A 15,394-nucleotide genomic window follows, 5' to 3' on the forward strand; every position below is an offset into this window, starting at 1 on the left:
CAAGTACATATGTAAATAAAAGTCAACAATAATAGATACACAGCTCAGTGAATTTTCTCACAATGAATGTGTTTTACCATTTTAAAAAACAAAAAGGCTAGTTACAGACTAGGAAAAATATTTTAAGACATCTGGCTAAGGATTTAAACCAGAATTCTCACAGTTCAAATATAAGACCAAGAACCTTATCAAAAAAATGAACAAAGTATTTGAACAGACATTTCACATACTGACTGCATAGAAAGGTGCATACAGAAAGCTATTCAACATCACTAGTCATCAGGGAAATGCAAATTGAAACCACTACACATTTACCAGAATAGCTACAATGAAATCTAACACTGTTAAGTTTGGTAGAATGTGTAGAACCAGAAGTTTTCTCTCATACAGTGCTGGTGAAAAGATAGGGCTGCTATAGCAAACAGTGCTAAATTGTTTGTAAAAAAACTGTAAATTCCATTTTTAGGTATATATCCAAGAGAAGCAAAAGCATATATCCACAGAAAGGCTAATATACACAGCAGCATTATTTTCAAAATGTTTTAAATTTGCTTTTCATGAGTAATTAATCATATTGAGCATTCTTTCGTGTGCTGGTTTGCTTGCTATTCTGTTTATATGTTGATATCTTACTCCTTTTAAATTTTGTTTGCTTATTTTTACTATTATTGAGTTATGAGAGTTTGTTGTATGTTTTGAATACCAGTCTGATAGGTGCTTTACAATAGTTTCTCCCAGTTTGTGACTTATTATTTTTTTGTATCTTTTGAATAGTAGAGTTATTTTGAGTGAAGTCCACTTTGGTAATTTTTTCTTTTATGGTTTATATTTTTTAATGTCTCAAAAAATTCTTTGTTAACCCAAAGCCTTAAGTCTTCTTCTCAAAGTTTTATAGTTTTAGGATGTGCATTTATATCTATGATCTATTTTGAGTTAAATTTTATGATATCTGAGTTGGTTGAGATTTTTTTCACATGGTTGTCTTAATTATTTTAGTAATGTTCGGTGAAAAAATTTTCCTTACTCCGTTAAGCTGCTTGATGTTTTTGTCAAAACTCAGTGGACCATGTACTTATTTATTTGTGGAAGTTCTTGTTTCCTGTTGATCTATTCTTTCACTACTATTAAACTGCCTTGATTATTGTAGCTTTGTGAATCTTGAATTAGGTAATATGAGTCCAGCTTTGTTTGATTCGAAAATAGTTTGGGTTCTAGTTTCCCTATAACTTTTAGAACCATTTTGTTGATTTCCAGAAAATAAAGTATGCTATAATTTTGGCTAAAATTACATTGAATGTAAATGTAAATTTATTTTAATTTTTTTATTCATTTATTAATATGTGCATACATTGTTTGGGCCATTTCTTCCCCCTGCCCCCTACCCCCTCCTTATCCCCCCTAAGCCCCCCCTAGCTTCCAGGCAAAACCTGTTTTGCCCTTTTCTCCAATTTTGTTGAAGAGAGGACATAAGCAATAACAACGCAAACCATTTTTGTTAGTTGAGATAAGGATAGCTATACAGAGAGATTCCTTGCATTGCTTTCATGCACAAGTGTGTTACAACCCAAATTGATTCATCTCTAACTGATCTTTTCACTACTTCCTGATCGCCTTCCCATATTGACCTGTGTCACTTTAACGTTTCTGTATTAGCTCCTCTGCAGTGGGTACATGAGACACTTTCATGTTTTGGGTTTCCTACCTATCCCATACCTCCCATATGTGCTCTCCCCTTAGCGCGTGACCCAAGTCCAACAACATTGCTGCATTTGGCCTAGATCTAAAGTTCACATATGAGAGAGAACATACGATTCTTGGTCTTCTGAGCCTGGCTAACCTCTCTCAGAATGATATTCTCCAGTTCCATCCATTTAATTGAGAATAGTAAGATTTCATTCTTCTTCATGGCTGAGTAAAATTCCATTATGTATAAATGCCACATTTTCTTGATCCATTTGTCATTAGTGGGGCATCTTGGTTGTTTCCATAAGTTGGCTCTCGTGAATAGCGCTGCAGTAAGCATGGGTGTGCAGGTGCCTCTGGAGTAACCTGTGTTGCATTCCTTTGGGTATTTCCCCAGGAGTGGGATTGCTAGATCATTTGGCAGATCTATGTTTAGATTTTTAAGAAGCCTCCATATTGAGTGGTTGTACTAGCTTGCATTACCACCAGCAGTGTATGAGGGTTTCTTTTTCCCCACGTCCTTGCCAACACCTGTTGTTGGTGGTGTTTTTGATGATAGCTATTCTAACGGGTGAGGTGGAATCTTAGTGTGGTTTCCTGTGATTTGCATTTCCTTTATGGCTAGAGATGGTGAGCATTTTTTCATGTGTTTCCGTGGTATTTGTTGTTATCTGCCATTCTGCATTTCTGATTTTACTGATTTGGGTTTTTTCTTTCCTCATTTTAGTCAGGTTTGCCAGGGGTCTGTCAATCTAGTTTATTTTTTCAAAGAACCAGCTTTTTATTTCATTGTTTCTTTGTATGTTTATTTTTTGTTTCTATTTGATTAATTTTGGCCCATATTTTTATTATTTGTCTCCTGCCAAGGAGATCCCAAAGGATTTGCTTGTTCTTGTTTTTCTAGGAATTTGAGATGTAGCATTAGGTCATTGATTTGAGATCTTTATGTCCTTTTAATGTATGCACTCATGGCTATAAACTTTCCTCTTAGGACTGTCTTTGCTGTGTCCCATAGGTCCTGGTAGGTCATGTTTTCACTTTCATTAACTTCCTGGAACCTTTTAAATTCTTCTTTTATCTCATCATGACCCATTGATCATTGAGCAGTGTGTTGTTCAGCTTCCAATTGTTTGCATGTTTTCTACTGTTGCTTTTGCATTGTGATCATATAGAATGCATGGGATTATTTCTGTTTTCTTATATTTGCTGAGGCTTGCTTTGTGCCCTAAGATATGATCAATTTTGGAGAATGTTGCATGGGCTGCTGAGAAGATTGTATATTGTACAGAAATTGGATGAAATAATCTGTAGACATCAGCTAGGTCCATTTGATCTATGGTGTGATTTGGTTCTAGAATTTCTTCATTGATTTTTTTGTTTGGATGACCTATCTATTGGTGATAGTGGAGTATTAAAGTCTCCCACTACCACTATGTTGGAGTCTATATATGTTTTTAAGTCCTTCAGAGTATGTTTGATGAAATCGGGTGCATAGAGCTTGATAATTGTTATTTCTTTTTGGTGTATTTCCCCTTTTATGAGTATGATGTGTCCTTCTTTATCTTGTTTGATCAATGTAAGTTTGAAGTCTACTTTGTCCGTGATAAGTATTGCTACTCCTGCCTGTTTTCGGGGGCTAAGGGCTTGGTAAGTCTTCTTCCAGCCTTTCACCTTAAGCCAGTGCATGTTTCTGTCAGTGAGATGGGTCTCCTGTAAACAACAGGTTGTTGGCTCTTCCTTTTTAATCCAGTGTACCAAACAATGTCTTTTGATGGGAGAGTTAAATCCGTTAACATTCAGTGTTATTATTGATAGGTATGTGGTATTCATGTCATTTAGTTGTTTTTGTTGTTTAAGGGTTTGATTGTGTACAGCTGAATCAGTGTTACTCTCTATATTCTTGCCTTTTCTTCTCCTGTGGTTTGGTATGGTTTCATTTTCTATGTGCAGGATTCTTTGAGGAATTTTTTGTAGTGGTGGCTTGGTGGTCATATATTGTTTTAATTTCTGCTTATCATGGAAGACTTTTATTGCTCCATCTGTTTTGAATGATAGTTTTCCTGGGTAGAGTATCCTAGGGTTGAAGTTATTTTCATTCAGTGCCCGGAATACCTCACTCCATACTTTTCTTGCTTTTAAGGTTTCCGTTGAGAAATCTGCTGTGATTTTGATGGGTTTACCTTTGTATGTTATTTGTTTTTTTTTCTCTTATAACCTTCAATATTCTTTCTCTATTATCTGTGCTTACTGTTTTAATGATAATATGTCATGGGGTAGTTCTATTTTGGTCAAATCTGTTTGGTTCCTGGGAGCTTCCTGTACCTGAATGGGCATGGCTTTCTCTAGATTTCGGAAATTTTCTGTTATTATTTTTGTTGACTATATTACAAATTCTTTTTGCTTGTACCTTTTCTCCTTCTTCAATTCCCATGATTCTCAGGTTTGGTCTTTTGATGGAGTTGGTGAGTTGTTGCTTATTCCTTTCACAGGTTGAGTTGTTTGACTAATAGCTCTTCAGTTTTTCCTTTAATTTCCATTTCATCTTCAAGTTCTGAGATTCTGTCTTCTGCTTGTTCTGGTCTGCTGGAGTGGCCTTCCATTGTGTTTTGTATTTCTGTTTCTTTTTTCTGAGGTTTTCCATATCATGGATCACTTCCTGTTGTCATCAATTTTCATCTTTAATTCATTTATCTCTCTATTTATAGTGTTCTCTGTTTCACTTTGGTGTTTATTTAGGGCACGTATGAGTTCCTTTATTTGTTTCTGCGTGTTTCGTACTCTTTATTTTTGATGTCTTGGAATTTCTTGAGTGCCTTGTTTACATTTTGGCATACCATGTCTAGTAACATCTCCAGTGATTATTTGCAGGATTTCTTCTTTCAGGTTGTTCTTGTGGGCTTTGTTGCATTCCTTGGCATATTTTATCTTTGTTTTGTTAGAGTCTGGAACTCGGTAGCCATTTTCTTCATTTCCCTCTGAATCCTGTATTAAATTATTTTGGGGGGAGAATGGTTTCCATGTCTTTTTTGCCTTCCCATTGCTCCACTTGGTACTGTGTAACTATGTTTTTGATAGGCTATTGGTGGTTTCAGTCACCTGTTTTCTTTCCCTTGGTTTAATCTTGTTTTGCAGTTGTGTTGTGTTTTAGGTTACTGTATGTATGCTATTTCTGTCCCTGGTCTGTATGTAATTTAGTATTAGCTAACTCACAATAGTAAAACTAACAAAACAAAATTAAAAAAAAGAAACTAAAGAAATCAACAGGGGGAGATGGACAAACACACACAAACAAACAGGAAACAAAACAAACAAACAAGCACACAAAAAAATTCCAGGTTCAGGAACAATAGAAGTTTAGTCGTAGTAGTTCTGGTGTTACTCCGTAAGCATCCAGTCCTGGTGTTGGTATTTAAGCGGAAGCTCTGTCTTAGTCTTTCCAGGTGGTTGGGGAGACTGGCCAATTTTTTTCCTGTCTTTCAGCGGCAGCTGGTTAGTTAGGTCCTCTCTCAGTGAGGTGTGGCTTGTCCTCAGGTTCCAGAGAACAGCTCTGTAGCCTACCAGCAGTCCTGCTTTGGAGTTGGGTTTTCTCTGTGTTGGTTTATTGGGGGCTTGCTACTTTGCCTCTCACCCTTTCTCTGGGGCAAGGTCAGAGATCTGTCAGCCAGCTCTCGGCTGACAGCGTGTTATGCTGGTTTGCTGATGTTTTTTCAATTTTGCAGCCTCGTTTGACTTTGGATGTTGCTCACTGGCTCAGGAGATGAGCTTTGTGGATCGCTGTCTGCCCTATTTCAGGCAGTGGCTTATCACCCACCTACTGTCCAGGCCTCTGCCTTTCCAGCCTTTGTTTACTGAAAGTTTGCATGAAGATCAGCTCCTTACTCCTCCCCCCTTCTCTGGTGTGCTTACAGCACCTTGCCCTCTCTGCTGTGTGTTTCTTTTCAGTTCCTTGTTTATTATTCAGTTTTTTTTTTACGGAGCAGAGGAGGGGTCAGTCTGCCCAGGGGGCTATGCTGATTTATCCCAGGGGTGGCTGGGGGAATACTGTGTGATGCTTGGTGCTCACCTGTTTGGTCTGCCAAATGTCTCCCAAGCAGTTTCGGAGCTGGCTTATGGCAGTGCAGGAGCCCTCCTGTTTTCTCAGTGTAACGTGGCATGGAGCAGCTTTGTACAGGCTGGGGGTTCAGGGTGTCTATGTTTTGACTCTTCTTGGTGCTTTTTTTCTGCCAAGTGTAGCTCCAGCGCCTCAGCAAGAGTTTTGATTTACAGAGCTCACACTGTCTGCTTCTGCACCCTAGTTGCTATCTTGGATCCTCCTCCTAATCTTTGGTGTATAATTTATTTAATCTTTAGCACAATTCTATGAAGAAGCTGCAATTTATGGTTTATAGTCTTCAGTGCTCCATCTGCATGACCTCAGGAACCAGACCCGTGTCTGACGCCAGAGGTTTGGTGGCCACAATGTGAATGTAAATTTGGGAAGAAATGATATCTTGAGTATGTTGTCTTTCAATCCATGAGCATTTACTTAGATCATCTTTGATTTACCTCATCAGTGTTTGTAGTTTTCAGGATAATCTCCTTCCACCATCCATCCTGTGCTGGGATGAAACCTAGAGCCTCTCACTTGCTACCATGAAGCAGTTTTCAGAATATAAATCCTACATATAGTTTTTTAAGATTTAACCCTAAATCCATCTCATGTTTTGAGGGTGCTATTATAAATGATGTATCTATCCATCTTCTATGTGCCCTACTGTAGTAGACTTTAGAGTTTTTTGGTAGATTCTTTATAGACAATCATGTTACCTGGAATAAAGACAATTTTATTTCTTTTTGTTCTTAAAGATGCAGTTTATTGGGTTAAATTCTATTCTGGTTCTAGTTTAGTTTTTTGTTATGAATGAGGTTAATATTTTTGAATTTTTTAATCTGTTGAGATATTATGGCTTTTTTTTATTCTGTTGCTGTGGTGAATGTTTTTGATATTGATTAACGTTTTTGAGTTTTGAATTAGCCATGCTTTTTCAGGATAATTCTACTTGGTTATGATATAATACCTCTTTTCTATATTGTCAGATTTGGTTTGCTTATACTTTCTTTTGAGTTCTTGATCTGTGTTTGCAAAGAATATTAGATTTCTAGTATTTTCTCTTAATCTTTATCTGGTTTTGGTCTCCTGGTATTGTGGTCTATAAATATTTTTGGAAGAGCTTCATCCAGTCTGGATTGAGCTGGATAGTATAAATAACCATATATGTATATATAGCATACTATTTCTGTATAAGAAAAAAGGGCAAATAAAGCATACATACATCTGCTTGACTTTACAAAAAGAAGGTGTAGTGTGAGCAATTGGGGTTAATGGTGTTTGGAAGGGAGTGACAGTTCAAACATATCTTTTTTTATATACTTTTGACTTTTTAAAGCATGGTATTTTCCAAATTCAAAATGAGAATGTCAGTGGGTGAGATCCTAATCCGCTGAAACAAATGAACCTGGTTATATTTTAAATTAGTGCTCTGTCCACATTAAGGAGAACCAAGTGAATCTAAGTAATTTATTAATATAGTATTTGAGTATTTACCTCAGCTTGGGTGGAGGTGAAAGGGCTGGATTGCAAACAGATTTTTAATTCTTTCTATTATTTTTTTGTAGTTACATGGACAAAGTACTTCTAGGACATTTTTTTAGGATTGAGTATTGAGTAAAAGTTTTGACGTTGTTGGAGTGAAGGTTCTGTTTGAGGAAGAAGAGACATAAATATGTGATGGTAGAAAGCAAAAATAAATCCTGTGGGGATGGATTGGAATTAAAGACATCAGTGTTGAGTTCTTTGTTTTTTAAACCAGCATATATTACATATGTGCACACATTTGTGTGCCTATACTTTATAGCTATGGTCAACAAAAAGGCTAAGAAGCAAAGAATATACCTAATTCCCAGATCAGGGTTTTTAGAGTAGACCCTTGGCATCTGCAGGAATGTGGTCCAAGGAAACTGTCCTGGAGGAAAACCTGTGAATGCTCAGGATGCAGTATTCAGTGCTGTCTTGTGGGTGTTTGACTCATTTTTCCCATAATGCCATCCAGCTTCCACTAAAGATATGTCCAGTCTTTCTACAGATCTCATGTCACTTTATCACTTCCATTACGCAAACTAACTTTTACCTTTATTTTGGGGTATCGTTTACTTTTGGAGAGGCAGATTTTCATAAAATTAAGGCCAGGATAACAGTAGATTATGCAATGATTTAAACACAACTGATAATAACACAGGACTTATTGAGAGCTGAGTAACGCAGGAGTGGAAATTTAAAGTTTTTGTTTTTGAAATTTCACTTCACTTGGTATTTATATACTAATGACTGTGCTTAGTCAAAACCGTGTGTAATTCATCTACAGATAAGGCAAGTTTACTTTATTACCATTTCCAACTGGGACCAGAGTTCCTCAGAGAAATAGCTCATTGCAGGTTAGGGTAGGGTACATACCAAGTGAGCCAGGATCTTTGATTTATTTATTTATTTATTTATTTTTGGCCTCACTGGAGTTTGAACTCAGGGCCTTGCATGTGTTGGGCAGGTGCTGTTACTGCTTGAGCCACTCTTTCTGCTCTAGGATTTTTTTTTTTTAATACCAGAAAATAAGATTTTTTAATTTTATGTTTTTAAATGTGAATATGTTATAAGAAGCCTGGTATTCCCACTTTCCAAAGCTGAGATCATTTGATAATCAAATAAGTATAATAATGAATTATGAACCATTGAAAATAGAAATCAACCCATGATCATAATAAACTGGTTAATAAGTGAATAAATAGAGAAGAATGACTTTTGTTTGTAGAATTCTAAGTTCTAGAGTTGGCAAATCATTTTGTAGCTAGCTGGAATGGTAAGGACTAGGGAAAGCAAGAATCATAATAAAATCATCAAAATATTGATCAGGAATAGGGTATTTCCATGGTGTTATAGCATCTCACCACAGACTGTATAAATAGTGACTATACCTTGGTAAAAACCAACAACTGCAGGTGACCATGTGACTCCAGATGCAATACCCTGAGGGGACACATCTTTAGTCTCCTATGTAGTATTCTGGCCAAGACTGCATAACCTGAAATGAGTCAGGAGGAAACATCAGACAGACCTGAAAAGAGGAATGTTCTACTATGAAAGAAACGGTGTAAGAGTGCCATGTTCTTCAAATGAGTTAATGTCAAAAGATTAAGACTATAGAGGTATTACAGATTAGGGCGGGGGGGAGAGAGAGAGAACCCAAACTGCAACACCCGACTGTAGACTGGATTCCAGATGAAAGAGGTAAAAATGTTGTAGAGGGTACTATTGGATCAATTGAGAAATTCAAATTTATGACGTAAAATACTTAAAAATATTATAATGTTAAATTTGCTGAAGTTTCTATCTGTGCTTTGTTTATAAAACAGTGTCTCTGAGGAAATGCACTTTGAAGCAAAGAAGCAAAAGACTATGATGTATGTGTTTTATCCTCAATTGGTTCAGAAAAATATAGCATGTATGTGTTTGTATGTGTGTTACCTGTGTGAATGGAACAGTAGGAGAGAACGCAGCACAAATATAAAGCAAAGGGAGTAACTTTATGGTATTTGCAACTTTTCTGCAAGTTTGAAATTATTTCCAAGCAAAACATTTTAAACTATCTGCCCTTTATTTTTAGATTCTCTCATTACAAAGAGCTTGGTTCTTTGTCTGGAACCAGTTTGGAATGAACATTTTTATAATATTTCCCTGTGTGTTGGTGTTGTGCCTCTACAAACCACCCATTGTTGAATATGACAGCTGCTATGAAATATAAGTGGGTCATTCTGTGGCTAGTCAGAATCTACATTCTTAAGTTTTTGGAAAACTCATCACTATTTTGTTTGCTTTTAAGTTTTTGGAAATATTAGCTACAAAGTCTACTGCGATCTTTGGGGTTATCATTATCACTTACCTTTTGAGAAAATTTAGGAATGATTATTTTACATCAACAATCTAGGAGTGGTTCCACAATTATTTAGATTATCTTGCTTTATAAATTCAGGGTTCCTACTTACTTTTGTTCCTAAGAAAGTAATTATCCATTTGCTCATTAATGTTTATCAGACCCCTTTGTAGACATTGAAGATGTAGCACCAAACAGAAAAAGCTGTTGCCCTCATGGATTTCACATTTTTGTGGGAGGACAGAAAGATAGGAATAGATGGGTATCAGCTGGTAACACTGGAGAAAAATCAGAAGGGGAGCTACAGAACACTGGGGGTAGACTTTTTGGGATTTAAAATAGCATTTTAAATAGAGTGGAATGGAAAGACTTTTCCCAGGAGACATTTGAGCAAAGATTTGAAGATGGGGAGGGAGTGATTCATGTAGGGGTAATAATCTTATGGGCAAGTATGTAGACAGGACAGCAAGTGTAAAGGCTCTGGGCAAGAGTGTGTCTGGGCCATAGAAAGTGTGGTGAGGTCAGAGGCAAGGGACGCCAAATTATGTAGGTGCTTTATGACACCTAAAAATATTTGAGAAACCACTGGAAAATGAGGGAGCAGATGTTACGTTGTATGATTTATGTGAGGTTGTTAGCTGCTTTGATGAGAAGAGACTGAAATGGGGAAAGGGTAAAAGTTGGGAGGTAAGTTACTAAACTATGGCAAAACTCAAGCGAGAGATTATACACATTTTTAGTAGAGTAACTATTTGTGTAGGGGGAAGTAGTTAGATTCTAGATGTATTTTGTAGGTAATCAACAGTACTTGCTGATGTAAGGAGTAAGAACTTGAACTTTAGAGGTCAAGAATAGGAACCAACAAAGGAGGGTGAGAGGTTGCCATTGGGATAGGATGAAACCAAGAGTGTGTGAGCCAGGTGAAGAAAGTGTCAGAGATGTGAAGTCATGCAAGATGCTGCTGATTGGTCAAGAAAGGTGAGAACTGACTGTCCTGCCTTAAGATTTAACAATCGGTAGTAATTGGTCACCTTCAAGTTTCATTGGTGTGGTATGGAATAAAAATCTAACAAGAGTATTCTCAATTTCAGTGGAAATATACTTACAGGCAACAGTACACGTTTTGTTTGTGATGTTTTGAATCAAAAAATTGACTATCACATAGAAAGATGCGTTGGGTTAGAATGTTTTTGTTGCTGTTTGTTTTCTAATAATTGGAGCTGTATCTGCCAATGGTCTTGTTTTATTGGAAAGAGAAAATGATAGAGAAGTGACATTTGCTACACCAATGTCATTGCATAGGAATAGGGGGACAGCATCTATAGCAAAGTGGGAAAAGTTTGATGTGATCCCTACAATTGATGCAGAAAGAATGGTACACATTGAGGTAGGTGGGTGGATGTCATGAGATGTTCTGGAAGATCTCTCAGGTTGCTTGTAGGAATCCAGGTCAGCATGTAGAATCAACTCGCCCCTTTAACAGTGTAACAGACTTCAGAATTGAAACAAACAAAGCATGATATAAAAATATATAAAATGTCACAGTTAAAAACAGGAACTCTGTGTAAATTGTGATCTTTGTAAAACTTGACACCTGAAAATTATGTTGCATATCATAATTAGAACTCACTGAAATCATTTTATAGCAGTTGCTGTTGGCTGAGTTTAGTTTCTTTCTTTTTGTTTTTGGAAGTTTGAATTCAGGGCCTCACACTTGCTAGGCAGGTGCTCTACTCCTTAAGCCACTATGCCAACCCTGTTGGCTGAATGTATATTAAAATGAAAGATTATAAACCTGGATCAGTTTATAATATTTTTATATTTTGGGTAGTAAGGTATCTGTAGATTGCAGTAATAGTCCCAAAATGTAAAAATGTTGGCATTTTAGCTTACTGTTTCCACTTGTCTGGCATACTGCTATTTCTGCTTCTTTATCTCAACATTTACCTGTATCTGGTCATTTAATACTGGAAAAACCAGTTGACAGCATCCAAAATGCATATAAAAGTTCTATGAAACAATAAGAAAAGGGCAAGCAACTCAGGAGGAAAATGAGGAAAAGATATGAATAGGCATTTCATCAATGAGGAAGCATGAATTAGCCAATAAATATGAAGAAATGCTCGGCATTATTAATCAAATCAATTTGAAAATCAAATTTGCATTTGCAAATTAAGATTGCAATTAAATATCATTTTATATCCTAAAATTAAGAAGTTGGAATTATTAAATATTGGAGAGGATATGGATCAATATTAACCACTGCAGCTAGAGAGATTGTAAGTTGCTAACCACACTTTGGGGGAAGTAAAAATTGTTATCATCGTGAAATATTGAGCATACACATTCTCCTTAAGGAATCTACTTAAGAGAAACTTTGGCACATGTAGAACAGGGTACAGTTACTGGAACTTTCTTTACAAATTTTTATAATAGCAAAGTAAGACAAATCAGTTGATTGTGACAAGAGAATGAATGAATTGTGGTATATTTACGTGACATGGTATTTTTCTACAATGAAAGTGAATAATTACAGCTACATGCAACAGCATGAGTGAATTGTAGAAACATTAAATGAAAATATCAAACCCATCAAGACAAGAACTGTTGGATATTATTTTTATGGATTTACAAACAAGCAAAATGAACACTATATTGCTGAAGGATATGTAAATATAGGATATACTTTTTAAAAATAACGGAAGGATAAACATGAAATACAGGGTTGCTGTTGCAGAGGCTTAGATCATTAAACAATACCAATAACAGTTCTTGAGTTGAGTGACAGGTACCTAGACATTCATTTTATTATTTTGATTTGAATTTAATTAGACACAGTACACATAATTGTTGTTTGTAGCCTAAATTAGTATGTTTAAAAAATAATGAAAGCATACTGTGAAGTCCACTTTAGGAGACATGCCATTACTTCTTTGTGCCCCCTATGTCCCTTGAATTCCTAATAGGACTAAGTATTTCACTAGAGGCTTCTTGTTCTAAAGCATTCTGTCTCATGAAGCCTGTGTGTCTCTGCCATCTGAAAAGTCACAGTAAAAACTTGCTGAATGAATAACTGAAGCAGTAAGTTGAAGAAATAACAAGACTTTTTCTTAGGAAACACTTGAAGTAAACTTTTTGTTTGTTTTGGCAGTAGTGGAGTTTGAATTCAGGGCCTTGACCTTGCTAGGCAGTCGCTTTGCCACTTGAGCCCCATCCTCCTCTTCACATTAGTTATTTTTAAGGCAGGGTCCCCCTGTATTCCCAGGTAGGGCTGGACTCCAGCCCCTCCTGTTTGTACTTTATGTAGTAGCTGGGATGATATCCATGAGCCACTGAGTCTAGCCATTAGTTCAGATGAGATCTTGTGAGTTTTTTGCCCAGACTGGTCTTGAACCAAGATCCTCCAAATCTCCACCCTCCAAGTAGCTAGGATTACAGGTGTCAGCCACCGTGGCCTGCCACTTAGGATAGACTTTTGAAGAATACTTTTATTTCCAAGTTTATCTGGGGTCATATAAAATATCAATCAGCCAAAAAGTGATATATAGACATCAAAACTAGATTAGGTGGTCTTTGAATGATAACTGGTTTGGTTTGAATTACTATAATATGATTAAAGAGATTAACAAGTTACATGACAAAAACAAGTAGTTGATTAGAAAGGCAGAATGTTCTAAAGCTGAAACTGCTCATAAGCATAATATTTTAGAGTTAGTCATAGTCCTCTTTTTTAATAAAGAACCTGAGGGACCAAAGGAGTCGTTAACAAAGTCCACAGAGCTCGTTAAGAGCAGAGATTCTATGATGCATATGCTAGAGCTTTCATATCAAATGCCGAATCATACAGCGTTTAAGCATCCTATATAAAAAATGGCAAATAACTTGAGGCTGCGGTGTGACCTGTGAGTGAAGAAGTGAATGTTTGATTTTAATTTAGAACAAATCAACTTAACCCTATACTGCATTTGTCTTCTCATGCTTGACAAATACACTTAGAGATGTAACATGAATTTCTCTCCTTTGAAAGAAGGAGGCAGTGTGATCTTTGATGTGGAAATGAATACTGGTCCAGAAGTGGCAAGTTGAGAGTTGGGCTCAGTCTGACTGTGGCACTTGACAACTGCATTTTCCGTGAATCTTTGCATAACTTCACCAGGTCTCAGTTTCCTCACCAGTAAAATGAAGCCGAACCAGGAGGATTATAGAGAGCAGCTTCGAATGGCCTTATATTTTTCATGGATATTTAATAGCAAATTTTATCTATCTTAATGTATTCCTAGGTGCTCCATTATTAAAGGAAGGCAAGGGGTAACAAGATAGAATCAATAGAAAATGAATGATGTTGACTCAGTGAATATTCTGAACATAAACTGAGTTTTTTTTCTTCCCTTCACTACAGGTGTAACACTTGTCCACGTCTGCTTCCGGAAGAAAGTGCCTGCCCTTCCTGCAGTTTCTCTGCAGGTTCATGTCAGCCCAGAACAGAGAATCAGGTAAGTTTCTAAAAAATCTTTTGGAAAAGGAACCAGGGGCAGAATCATGATTGTCTGATAGCTTTTAATTTTCTGCACCAAAAAAATTATGTTCAGTTTCAATTTTGGCTTTAAGTCATTATTACTTTTATTTTAGGAACCTATAAAAGATAAAATCATGTTTTTTAAAGCATTTTTTCCTTTATCTTTCTTGCAATATTCACAGATGTTGCTCCAGTCATGATGGTTTAAACCATCCTAAATTAGAAGTTCATTTAATACATCTAACGTATTGAACTTCATAGCCTCGCCACACAGTACACTAGAATATCTGTCGTTCACTCTTGTGTTCTCTTGGCCCACAAGGAGCTGTGGCTCGCAGCCCCTGCCCAGCAATGAAGAGACCGTATCCTGCTATCTGTCACTTTCCCAGAAAAAGACCAAAATTCAGTATTCAAAAGGAAGGTTTTTAGTGAATGTGTACTGCTTTGTAACCATCAGAAAGACAAAAAACATAAGTCAAACCATTGCAAGTTGGAGACCAACTGTAGTTATTTTTAAAGCACAGGCTTTGGAACTCTTTAACCTGTGGAAGTTGGTGTGAGTGATTAGCTTAAGCCATACATGATGTTGTAAGGCACTGTCCACCCAGCTACCTTAACTTAAGTGTTTCACTTTACTTTGGTTATGAAAAGTTAATTTTTTTCATGGGGTTTTTAGTCCTTCAATGATGCTCTTCATCTGTAGAAAGGGTACCGTTTTGACGGCATTAGTTCTCTATGGATTGCAAATGAATCAAATTGAATTAGCTTAACTAAAAAGGGAAAGGCATCAGGCTTTTGGGAGTGTTCCAGGAGACACCATGAGCTCCAAAAACAGAAATGCAGCTTGGCTTCAGTGAGAACTCAGGACCTCAGCATAGTTAGGTTTCTCAGCTCAATGCCTCTCCTCTCTGTGCATGTCTCATTCTTCTCTGTCTCTTTGGAAACTGGCTGTTTTCATTCTTTGTCATGTGAAGCATGGTTGTTACTACCTCCCAAGCTTTGTGTCCTTTCATCTAGTCTCCCAAAGGAAAGCTATGAACGCCATCCCAGATTTCCCAGAACAGGCCCTGATTCCTCACTCATATACCCTGAACAACTATGGGTTAGGGCAGGGTCATTTTCAAACTTTGCATTGGCACTTTATTTCAAAGGCTTGTTCTCTGAAAAGGATGTGACTTACCCCTACTAAAATACACATGGCCAATAATTCAGAGTGGTAGTCTTCCAGGTGATT

General features: G+C 36.8%; 1 protein-coding gene across 9 annotated transcripts in view; it reads left to right on the forward strand.

Annotated features, from left to right (window-relative positions):
- The window catches only part of Wdfy3 (WD repeat and FYVE domain containing 3), a 268,012-nt gene that overhangs the window by 20,782 nt on the left and 231,836 nt on the right, over positions 1-15,394 (forward strand). For all 9 annotated transcript variants that reach the window (XM_074041845.1, XM_074041849.1, XM_074041846.1 and 6 more), the window contains exon 2: positions 14,044-14,137. The gene's annotated coding sequence lies outside the window, so the exon portion shown is untranslated. The remainder of the gene's footprint in view (positions 1-14,043; positions 14,138-15,394) is intronic.

This window comes from Castor canadensis, chromosome 9 (genome assembly GCF_047511655.1).
Source record: "Castor canadensis chromosome 9, mCasCan1.hap1v2, whole genome shotgun sequence".
Lineage (NCBI taxonomy): Eukaryota > Metazoa > Chordata > Mammalia > Rodentia > Castoridae > Castor > Castor canadensis.